The 11,967-nt window shown below is 47.2% G+C and overlaps 1 non-coding gene across 1 annotated transcript; it reads right to left on the bottom strand.

Moving 5' to 3' along the window:
* Nucleotides 1-11,584: 11,584 nt before the first annotated feature.
* TRNAD-GUC lies at nt 11,585-11,656 on the bottom strand. The gene has a single exon. It is a non-coding gene; the product is annotated as a tRNA-Asp (tRNA).
* Between the last annotated feature and the right edge of the window lie 311 nt (nt 11,657-11,967).

The following is an 11,967-nucleotide window of genomic DNA, read 5'->3' as shown; positions in this document are numbered from 1 at the left end:
TTGGGTTGACGTAGTTTTTCATTTTATTTTGTGGGATGGTCGGATCGACGTAGGTTAAGCCTTGTGTATCTATGTGTCTTGTTTTTTAGGGATCATCAACATGAGCTGCATCTTTTTTTGAAAAAACACCCCATATATTAATTAATTAAAAAGTTTTTTTGCGCAGAATTAAAAAGATTATTACAATTGTTCATTACAAAATTTGCCACCCATGGTGGAACACTATTAAGAAGAATGACATTAGATCTACTAATAAACCTAAACTTCACATTTTCGTGAGCCACCCCCATTGGTTACCAGATTAATTTTTGCAATTTTAAGATTCTTGATCATCCTGGATATACTCAAGGCTTCTTCTTTTTTCAGATCTAAGCTTCTCATTTGCAAGGAAAGAACAAACAAAAGCACTAAGGTTTGACCATTTGCACTCTTATACTCTAAGCTATCTGAACTAGTGCTATCCATGCTAAACACTAAGTTTTGATCATCGAGAATACTCCTCTTGCTACCCGTCGTGCTCTCTAGAATGGTTGCAAAGGCACCCTTGCGGTTGGACATGTCGTTGCCGCTATTTGGGAGAGTGGGGAGCCCAAACTTCACATCCTTGGCGCACAATCTATGAACGGCAGTGCGCTCCACCTACTCATCTCTATACAATCTTTTTCATCGGCCTCGAATAGATTCAGTTCTCTTGGATGGGTCAGCAGCCTCCCCTTTAGCATGGGCGCTCATGTTGATGGAGCTAGCACCCACGCCTTTAGTGCCATCTACATCCACCAAGTCACCCTAGCTGACTATAGGAGCACCATCCGCAGCTTCTTTCTGTCACAACACAGTAGCGGTAAGGGTCTCAGGAGCACTCAAGATGATGGAGGAAGCGCCTCCCTTAACCCCTACATCAGCCTGATCCGGCTCGTTCACCCACCTAGACACGATGTCCATCCCAGCATCATTGAGAGGCCCCTGTCCTGGGAACCTGCAGCCCCAGCGTCCCCTCCCCACAATTCTACACACCAGCAGAAGTGGGAAACAAAGGCGCCGCAGCGATCGTGAGCTTCTGGACAGTCATGGTCACTGCCTTGACCACCTTCTCCAGCAGCTTGGACCTGCCCGCCATTTCCGCATCTCCAGGGGTCACCGACAGACCTCCATAATCAAGGAGCCGCCAGGTCGAAGCTCCCCAAAGCATGCAAGTCCTTCGGAAGCATAGGAGCCTTGAGGTTAATGGAGAAGTTCTTCTTCCGTAGCTCGCTAGGGGCTCCACAGAAACCAAGTTGTAGTGTGCCCCATGATGTTGTAGCAGAAACAAAATTAGGCAACTTTTCTTATTTAACAGGAAAATATATCTTGTTAGTGCCCCAACGTCGGTTGTGTCAATGGATTTCCTCACTGGCTCGTCCACTTGATGCTTGACGCCGGACGCAGATGTACTCATTGATGATCTTCTTCTTCTTGTGTGACACCGCAATGACGGTGCCGAGCTTGTCGCCTTGTGACGGTGATGTGGTATGGGAGCAAATATTATTTGTGCCTACAAAATAACTAAAGACATTTAAAAATGTTCACCGTTTTATCTTGAGTGAATGATCACCGTTTTGTGATATTTTTTGAGGGTTTTTTAGGGGATGCTATTTTTTTAGGTGATCACCGTTTTGTGATAATTTATCGGTTCATGGGTTTCGGCCGAGTTACCGACTGGATTAACACGCGCCCTAGATATTATTATTCCTTATTAGGCCAGGCCTAAGGCATTTGTCTTTTTTAATAGAAAAGGGAGACCAAGGCCCAAGGAGGTGGAGCACAATAAACCCCAAAATTCGATATAACATTTCAGATACGTACGCCGCCGTCGTCATCCGGCTGGATCTCCACCACTACGGGACGATGGCAAAGAGGTCCAGGAAGAAGAAGGATCAGCCGGCGGCGGCGGCAGAGAGCCTCCCCGATGATCTCCTCGTGGAGGTTCTTGCGCGGGTGCCGTACAGATCCCTCTGCCGCTTCAAGTGCGTGTCCAAACCATGGCTCGCCCTCTGCTCCGACCCCGGCATCTGGAAGAGGTCGCCGCAGGCCCTATCGGGCTTCTTCTGCTACGCCCGCGACGACCGGAAGCACGAGCTCCGCTTCCTCGACCTGCCGGGGCGAGGCCAGCCCCTCGTCGACCCCGGCCTCCCCTTCCTGCGCGGCGCGTGGGACGGGGGCGTCCAGACCGTGGACTGCTGCGGCGGCCTCCTCCTTTGCCAATGCTGGAAGAGACCTTCTCGAGCCGGCTCCGCCGGCGTGGAGTACGTCGTGTGCAACCCGGCCACCGAGGAGTGGACCGTCGTGCCTGCCACCAAGCAGCTGCACCCGAGCAAGAAGAACACCGTCCGCTTGGGTTTTGACCCACTCGTCCCCTCCCGCTTTGCCGTGTTCGTGCTCGTGCGTGGCCACGGGGTCACCAGAGTGGAGATCTTCTCATCGGAAACCGGGAGGTGGATTTCCAAGGAGAGCGAGTGGGGCGACCGCACCAGCGTGGACGATCACAATTGTTCAGCCTCTGTCTTCTTCGGTGGGGCGCTGCATCTGACAACCAGCGATTCTTCCTTGATCACGGTGGACACCGAGGGGAATACTTGGCGGCAAATCCGAATGTCGCTCAGCCTAGAGGACACCTCGGATTACGGTTATATCGCGCAGTCTCAGGGACGCCTGTATGCAATGCATATGGATTACTGCAATGACAAATGCCAGCTCTCAGTGTGGGTTCTTGAAGATTATGCTAGCGGGCAGTGGACTTTGAAGCATACAGCTGACATGTCGGGAATGATAGGCCACGATGAGGTGTGTACATTTGTCGCAGTCGATATTGAACGCAAATCGATCTTTTTCCAGACCAATGGGTGGAATGAAAAGTTGTGTCATACCATATGGAAAACGAGAGATGTCGTGTTATCTTCAGTTTTGAGAGGGATTTTAATCTCCGATGCGAACCTTATATCCCTAGTTACATGGAATGTGTCAGATGGTTTGTTAAAATCAGCAACGTAATTGCCTACCGAGTTTGCATGCCACCAATACCTTCATATAAGTGAGCTGTTAAATATGGGTCAGATCTTCTATGCAGCTTGGTTTTCTTCTGTATTTTGATGTTCTGGTCCATGACATTGTGGCTTTGTTCAATGTTAGTTAAAAAGGGTTGATATTTAGTCCGTAGTCACTTCACTTCAATTCCTTTGCTTTGGTCACTTGTGAGGCACTCATGTGGTGGCAAATGCTTGCGATACTCTGCATTTTCTTTTTTTTTCTATTTATTCCCTGTAATGATATGCATGTTCTCCTTAACCATATTCCTATGTATTTGGAAAACTGGATGAATCGCTCTCCCATTTGTTGTCCGCTGCAGTAATCTCCTATATCACTAAGCTCTCTATGGGTTGAAGAACTGAGAATCAGTTGAGGTGTCCAATTTTGATTTTGGTCAACAATTTTGACCAAGATTGCTACTATATGGAGGGCTGGGCGAATTGATTGCTGTGTGGGCTGCGATTTCCCCAGAAGGTTCATATTTTCGAGCTCTCCTCCACTCAGAGGCGCCTCCACCGCCCTTATTCCCTTCCGACCAGCGACGGGCCCTATCCTACTAGCCGCACCTCCCCCTCTCTATCGGCCGCACCTTTCTTCTCCCAAGGATCGTCGCCCTAACTTTCTTGTGTCGCTCAAGCTTGAACGCGGTTTTTGCACGCGCATGACATCCATGGCGAGTCGAGGCGGTGAGGGCAGCCTGGGACGACCTGGACGGCGGCGTGTGCAGGGGGTCCCGTGTGGCGGCCACACTCAAACTTGCCCCTATGCTAGCGCCGTCTCCTCCCCCATCCTAGCCCCTGGTGCGGTTGCAGCGGCCACAAAATCCGGCGTCTGTGCCACCCCGTGGACGCCCCTATCTGAGGAGCACGTCGGGTGTCACCGTGGACGCCTCGACGTCAGTGCCATAGCCTGCGCCGAGCGAGGGGCGATGGAGCCTGCAGGCGATGCGAGATCAGCCAAAAAGATGGGGGTTCAGTACCTCCCACACGCGACGGCGCACAGGCTTAGATGTGTGTTGGTCTGTGTGATTTGATGTGCTTGCTTTGTTCTGGCGTTGCCCAACTGCCACTTCAGAGCATCTCCACTCGCGCCCCCAACAGGCCCCCGGGGCGAGTTTTCTCGCGCCGGCACCGAAAAAAACCCTAGTCGCGCTCTCAGGACGCCGAAATCCGTCGGCTTGGCCCATTTTTTGGCCCGGCAATCCCAGGCCGAACCCAGCGCACTGAGGGCGCTTGGGGGTTCCGGCTGAAGGAAAACCGCACATGGGCCACCACTGTCAAGCGAAAACGTATCTTGCACATCCAGACCCCCCCCCCATGCATGCTCTTTCACCGCTGTGCCGATCCCGGCGCCGCCTACCCACCCACCGCCGCTAGATAGGCCATTCCCCCACCGGGAAAGAGAGAGTTCCGTCGCGGCAGCCTCCACCTCACTCCTGGGCGAGCTTTCCGGCGCTCCGACCACGCAGCGCGGGAATACCGGCGGCTTCGTGCCTACAACACTTGCCAGGTGTTCATCAATTTATTTGCTCGGTGATGGACTCGGACGACAAGGAGGTGCTCGCGGCGCTGCTGGAGGAGGTAGCCGATGCCGATGCCCAGGACGAAGAGCATCTCATGGTCCTCGCCGCTCTGGCCAGCCTGTTCGCGGGCAATGCAAACCGCGGCAATGTGGCTCGGCGCCGGGCCGACTGAAGGCAAAGCAAAGGCATCATCTGGAAGGCTATTGCTTGCTCTACTCCGACTACTTCGCCGATGCTCCACTGCACGAGGAAGCAGTTGGCATTCTCGTTCGAAGGAAAGGTACTTGTTCGAGGAAAGAAAGCGTATTAGTGCTCTGGGCTAATCGGTCGGGCAGTGTATTTCAACGCCGCTATCGGATGAGCCAAAAACTCTTCCTCAGGATTGTGAATTCCATCCGTGAGTTCGACAGCTATTTCAAGTGCAAGAAGGATTGCACTAGCACACTTGGATTCACCTCACTCCAGCTATGAGGATGCTTGCATACAAAGCTCCCGGTGATTCACTGGAAGACTATGGACGCATGGCGAGTCCGCGGCCATTGAGTGTTTGTACAAGGTCTGCAGGGCAATGATGGCAGTGTTTGGACCGCAATACTTGCGATCACCCAATGTTGAAGACACTGCTCGGATCCTAGCATAGAATGCAGCAAGAGGATTTCCTGGGATGCTTGGAAGTATCGACTGCATGCACTGAAAATGGAAAAACTATCCATTTGCTTGGCAGGGGATGTACAAAGGCGCCAAAGGCGATTGCAGTGTGGTACTTGAGGCGGTGGCCACACACGACCTCTGGATTTGGCACTCCTTCTTTGCTATGCCAGGAACTCACAATGACATCAACGTACTGCAGTGCTCCCCTCTCTTTGCCAAGCTTATTGAAGGTCATTCTCCTCTGGTGAACTTTGAGGTCAATGGGCGGCACGACAACAAGGGATACTACCTAGCAGATGGCATCTATCCGAGATGGTCTACATTTGTGAAGACTATCTCAAATCCTGTGCCAGGAGGCAAGAACTCCCACTTTGCCAACTGTCAGGAGGCTTGCAGGAAGGATGTCGAGCGGGCATTTGGTGTGCTTCAATCACGATTTGTTTTTGTTGGGTACCCCGCTTAGACTTGGTCGAAAGATCAAATGTGGGAGGTCATGACTTGCTGTGTCATCTTGCACAACATGATCATTGAGAGCGAGCAGGAAGAGCCAGTGTTTGACACTGAAACATATTACAGGCAGGGTCCTCTTGCCCAAATTGATCGCCAGCTACCGGCAACTTGGAGTGCCTTCCTCAATATGCGTCAGGAGATCCAAGACCCACAGGTGCATCAACAACTGCACCGGGATCTTGTGGAGCACCTATGGAGGCTCAAGGGCAACGTCTAGCTCGACGTGTGATGAAATATGAATTTTTATTTGTTGAACTATATGATTTGTATTGATTTGTTGAACTATTTGATTTGTATTGATTTTCTGTGATGAACTATGTGATAAAAAATAGCTTATGTTGAATTTGTGCCAAAGCATGCAGAATATGGACCGAAATTGATCAATTTGCGTTGATAGTGGGCCAATTTGCGCTGAAAGTGGGCCAATTTGCGCCGAAAATGGGTCAAAATCGACGCCTGAAGGCGACCTTAAAGGGGCAGCTTGGAACCCGACTGCCCCACGACGATTTTTCCACCGGCACGCCCCCAGACGGCGCTATTTCATGCCCCTGGGGGGCCGAACGGCTGGAGATGCTCTCAACATGCTCCCGGCCACCGCTCAAGAGCTGCCCCGCGTGCCTCATGGAGATGCCATTGAGACAGGTTGGCGGTTAGGCACTTCTCTACCTCTAATTGATTCTCACGTAAATAATCTCTCTCTACTAATTGATCCTCATCCGGCCCCTGATATGTCAGTTTTTATCCTTTTCGTTTGTTGAGGTTAATCCATGAGCATCATGTTTTGTATCCGCTTCATGCTATATTATTCGCTTTATGGAAAAAAGGGAAAATATGTATTCTCAAGGTAAATCATTCATGAACTGAACAATTTTTCATGATTATCCAAAACATTATTTGCAAAAAAAATTGCCCCAACCTGAACTTTTTGTTACGGTAACTAGAGTAGGATTAGATTGATAATACCGAAGTAACTCTTATCAAGAACATAATTGGACCCTTCGGCCAAGCTAATCCGCCCGCAACCCTTTATAAGCCCGACCCCTTTCGACTCCCAAACCGACCCAACAACACCTTTCCTCCCGAGCTAAATCGATTCCTTCGGTAGCGCTCTCATTCTCATTTGTTTAGCCAAGTTCAAATGTCGTCTCTCAGTGATGTTGTTGCTCTCGTGGCCGGCGTTGTGGCGCCCGGGCTCATCGTCTCCTTCGGTGAAATTCTGATTAACATTGTGTCTGACGTGCCCGGTGTCTCGCTTGCCGAGTCCGCGGGCTTCGTGAAGGCGCCCGCCAACGTCGCATGCGCCGTCTCCGAGCTTGGCAAATCCTTCGCCTTCGTCGGCAAGGTATGCACGGATAAATCGTTGTCCCTTTCTCCCTGTCCGATAGATCCGTATTAATTGCCCTTAGGTCCTGATTATTTAGTGGATGACAAATATGGTGCCAATATTTATACTAAACTTATATACTTATTTATAACGCATATACATATCAAAATCCTAGATTGTATCATCTTATAAGTTACTTTTCATTAATATAAGCAGATAATAATATATTTTTAAACAAATAATGTAGTTCTTTGTGCTACAATTGTAATGTCTATTGTTGAGAAATGTGCATGCAATGTGGTAATTTGGACCATATTTGTATACATTGGACCTTAAACATATATATTTAGAACCAATCTTTTTAAATGTGGGAAAATAAGAAAACAAAAATCATAAGCTTCGGTGGATGATTTGTAACATAGTGTGTGTATATGCGATATCTGAACTTTATGGTCTGAGAAATATCCTCATTGTGGTTTCTACTTTATGATTATGCATGACAATAATATTCTAGAACATACAAGGCCTCCTTTGGTTTGTAGGAATTTTATAGGAATTCTATAGGATAGGATTTGCATAGGAAAAATTCCTTTGAAGCTCTTTGGTTTGTAGAAATGGATTCCTATTCCTATGTAGGATAGGAATCAATACTTCACATTTTGAAGGGAAAAAACATTAGCCTAGACTCAATGAAAAAATTCCTATCCTATGCACCAAATGACATCTCTTCCTCTACAGGAATTGAGATGCATATCATCTCACTTCCTATGATTTTTCTATTCCTATAAAATGTCTATCCTATGAACCAAAGGAGGCCAAAATGTTTACAAGAACACTACTAGGCAAAACCCTAGCACTAGCGTTGGTTAAACGCCTAGTAGTAGCGCGGGAACTTGCGCTACTGGTACATCGCTACAGCTAACTTTTAGCAGTAGCACGAATGCCCCTCGCTACTGCTATCCATATGTATCGCGTTTTAGAATACCACGCTACTGCTAAAAGCTGCAGCGCCGCTATTTATAACGCGCTACTGCCAAGGCCGCGCTACTGCTACACACATACCCCGCGCTACTGTTATTATTTTCTATTTTTTTCCTGTAGCGCATTTACTCTGTATTTGTACAGGTTTTATACAATAGTCTCTCATATCATACACACAATAGTCTCATCATATCATACACATACAAATTTAATCATATCATACACATACAAATAGTCTCATCAAATTATGTCATCATCATAATCATTGCAACACAAATGATGTCTCTTGTCATCATCTCAAAATAGTGATACAAGTTATGACATGTCTCGAATACATGCAACTACATCGTCATCCATTTAAACAATGATATAGAAGAGAAGAGCTATCACTATGAGCAAGAGCGGAATTATGCAGTACATGAGGCGCCGGTTCTGATTTCTTTCTCGTGCTAGCGTGAACCTCAAGTAACTAGCTTCCACTTCTTATCTGCTATCGAACCCTTTCTGGCTGCCGCCTGAGAACCCTGACACTCTAGCCACTCGTCGTACACTTTCGCAACCCTCCCTATGTACACGACATAGCACTTCTTCATCATCAAAGGCCTATGTGCCTGTTAGAGATGCATCTTCATCAAGCGAATTCAACAATAATATGCAACATAATATACTTGAGCAACACGAAGCAAAAGAGTTAGTAACTAAATGCAACATATAGTAAATATAATCTACGCAGGTTCATTGTACCCAAACTAATTTACTAGATGTACGCATGTTCATCGTACCCAAAACTAACTAACCAGCGTTACGCAAGTTCATCAGGACCGTTTACATCACAAAGTTTCATCGCTATAGAAAGTACATATTCAACCGACACGTCATCATCGACATCGTCAATCACTGGAAGTTCTATCCATCCATATCCGGGAGGATGCACCCTAGCTTCGTGAACGGCGTCAGGTCCAAACATTGTAGGCCTATGCGAGTTCGGACGTCATCTCGCGATATAGGGCCGTGGTGGAACATCCCATTCTCTTCAATGACTTCTTTCATGATGATCATTGCAATGCCTTCTGGATGCGAAAAAAGTCATCTCTGAGTTTATAATCCGCTTCGACTCCTAAGGATTCTGCCCATTTGCAGATATGATCATCGTTTCTGGTTTTCATGCGAAGTTATTGGCGATCCCTTCTGAACTCCATCATGAGATGGAGAATGTAGAATCCATCATTCTTGCTTGTTGTCTGTTGATGGACGCGAAAGAAGGTAGTTTTATGCGATAAACCCGGCGCGCCCTTCCTTTGTTTCTTGATCTCGATGTGGCCTCCCTTCATGCTGAAGCTGTGGAGAGCAGCATCCACAATATTCATTATGTGGGTGCAGTTCTTCTTCTGGAAGTTTCTAGACGAGTCAAAATACACGGCGTGGGAGACTAGCAGGAAAACAACAATAAGGACGGTGCGCCCGTTGCTGCGAAAAATATACACCTCAAATTAGCCTCCATATGAGCAAAGGAATGATTGAAACGTACAAGAGGGCTGTCCAACAATGACTTACATTGGATGATAAGGCAGGAGAACCGTTTCCTTTTCCTTATTCATCATCATGAAGTTTACCCTAGCAGCTTGATGTTTAAAGTCGCCGAGACTCAAGGACTCATGCATGAAGTATGGATCCACCACCAAGATTTGCGAAATTTGTTCTCTCCTGATGACGAAGTTCATAACTTCATATGTAGAGCAAAAAGACGGACCATCGTAAAACCGAGCCGCCTCGTGAGACACAATCTCAAAGATGTAATCAAACCGCAGGAAGTACACCTCCACGGGGAGTTTGTCGACGTAGCACCTGTCCTTAGGCACACGAACCACATAAAGCGGGTATCCTAGAGTCTTCGAGGCGAGAAGGCTTTTCTCTGTCAACAACACATGGTCGTGCAGTTTCCTGAGATCCCCTGATATGCGCTCTAACAGTTTCGGTTGTAGGATCCGCTCGCCCGTGACATGGACCATCGCCGCACCTTTGACCGGTACATGGTCTGCAAAATCGGTTGGCAGAGCCGACTGGCTGTTAGAAGCTTTGGTAGCTTTGGCGGCAGCAGAGACTCTCTTCGGCGGTCTCTTCCCCTCCTTCTTCTTGGGTTGACCTTCCAGACCTTTCCCGACCCCCGCCACCAATGTTGTCAGGCTAAGCACTGCATGACCCTCAGCTAGTATAGTTTATTTAAGCAGTGCAAGTTGTCAAGTCACTTGATCCTAGTCAACGTAATTATTTTCTTCTATTTCTTTTGAACGATTGATGTGCAAAGTTGAGACGGTTATGTAATATGAAGTGCCGCACCAGTTCACCAGTAACCATCATGATCCATGCACACTATTTGTGGTTTTTTAAGTGTTGCTTTGGTTAATAACCAGTCCATGACTGCGTAAGCGATTGGCAGACACTAATCTACGTCGTTGTTGGCCAGCTAAATCCATGTTCTGAAGAATCGTCCTCTCTTTGTTGTCCAAAATTGCAACTTACAGATTTTTTTTGTTCACTATCTAGCATTCAAAATTTGTAATTAATCTTCCAGTTCCTGAATATGCAAACTGGTTTTCGTATTGTAATTTCTATTGAATGGTTCCGGACATCTGATCAATGTTTCACATGAAACCTATAAAGCTAAATGAAAGAAAAGGAGTTAATTCCAGTCTAGACTACCTGCTCGTCACAAGTTGACACATGTGCACATGTTTTATAATTTGACCACTTTGCACTACATTTCGGGCCTACATTTCCGATTTGCACTGCTTCTATTATTTTCTCTTTTTTTGTCATGGATGATGTTGCAATGGTGTGGCATTCAGGCACAATTTTCCTTGCCGTTTTCAAGCAAGCAAACAGCCAGGCAGGCGGCCCGAGTTGGCTGCTTTTGATTCATATATACTGGAGGTGCACAAGAGCAGATCCTAAAATGAAGCATGGTGCAAATCAGAATTATGTGAACTGTCAACTCGTGGTTGTCCAAATTAGAATTGATTGGAAGTCAAATGTTAGAATGATCTGTCCTACTGAGAATAAGATTCTGATTTTATTATTGTATTTCACCACAATCTGTAGATCATGTTGCATTACCATGGTAATACATTGAACAGTTGTAAGCATTTGGAACATGGATTTGGTTACAGCAAGAAAACACACTTAATTCGGTAATAGCAAGGGCATCTAAGCTTGGGAACATGATTACAGCAAGAAAGCACAGATGACCAGTGGCATGTCATGATGCCAATGACTGAATATGTGTGTGCACGAAGTAAATTGTGCCAAGAGGCTGCATTTCCATGGCCCATTGACGAATTGTAAGTGCAAGTACCTAAATAAGTAGCATTGGAACATAATTTAGTTACAGCAACGACTTATTCCTCGCCCTATACTATATTTCAGCTGCTGTACCCATGGTTTGGCTTAGGTGAATGAAGAATCGCTGTATTTTGCCATGCATGTGTGTGAATTCTGAAGAAGATACGAAATGCAAAAAGAAATGAGAAAACAAACGCCGTTGCCGGGGATCTAACCCGGGTCACCCGCGTGACAGGCGGGAATACTTACCACTATACTACAACGACTTTGATGATAATGCGTTTAACAAGAAATAGTAATTATATTGCTTGCTCTTAACAAATCGGAGATGAAACGGGAACCGCAGCCGCCGTTTCGGCCCAAAAAACCTAGACACAATCGAAACTTGGCAGGTGCTCAGGCGAGATCGCCGTGTCCAGCTCCTCCCCCCGCTGCCGTCGCCGGCCATCTCGATCGGTCCCTGTCCGCGGCGATCCCTACTCCTGCAACTGCAAGTATGCATACTCTCCACTCTCCAGCTCCGACGCACCGCGCTTCTTCCGTTCTAGGCAAAAATCGATCTCATCGCACCCCGAAT

Source organism: Triticum urartu, unplaced genomic scaffold, assembly GCF_003073215.2.
Source record: "Triticum urartu cultivar G1812 unplaced genomic scaffold, Tu2.1 TuUngrouped_contig_7842, whole genome shotgun sequence".
Classification (NCBI taxonomy): Eukaryota; Viridiplantae; Streptophyta; class Magnoliopsida; order Poales; family Poaceae; genus Triticum; species Triticum urartu.
Note: the sequence above shows the minus strand (reverse complement) of the source record. Positions and strands in the feature narration are given on the sequence as shown.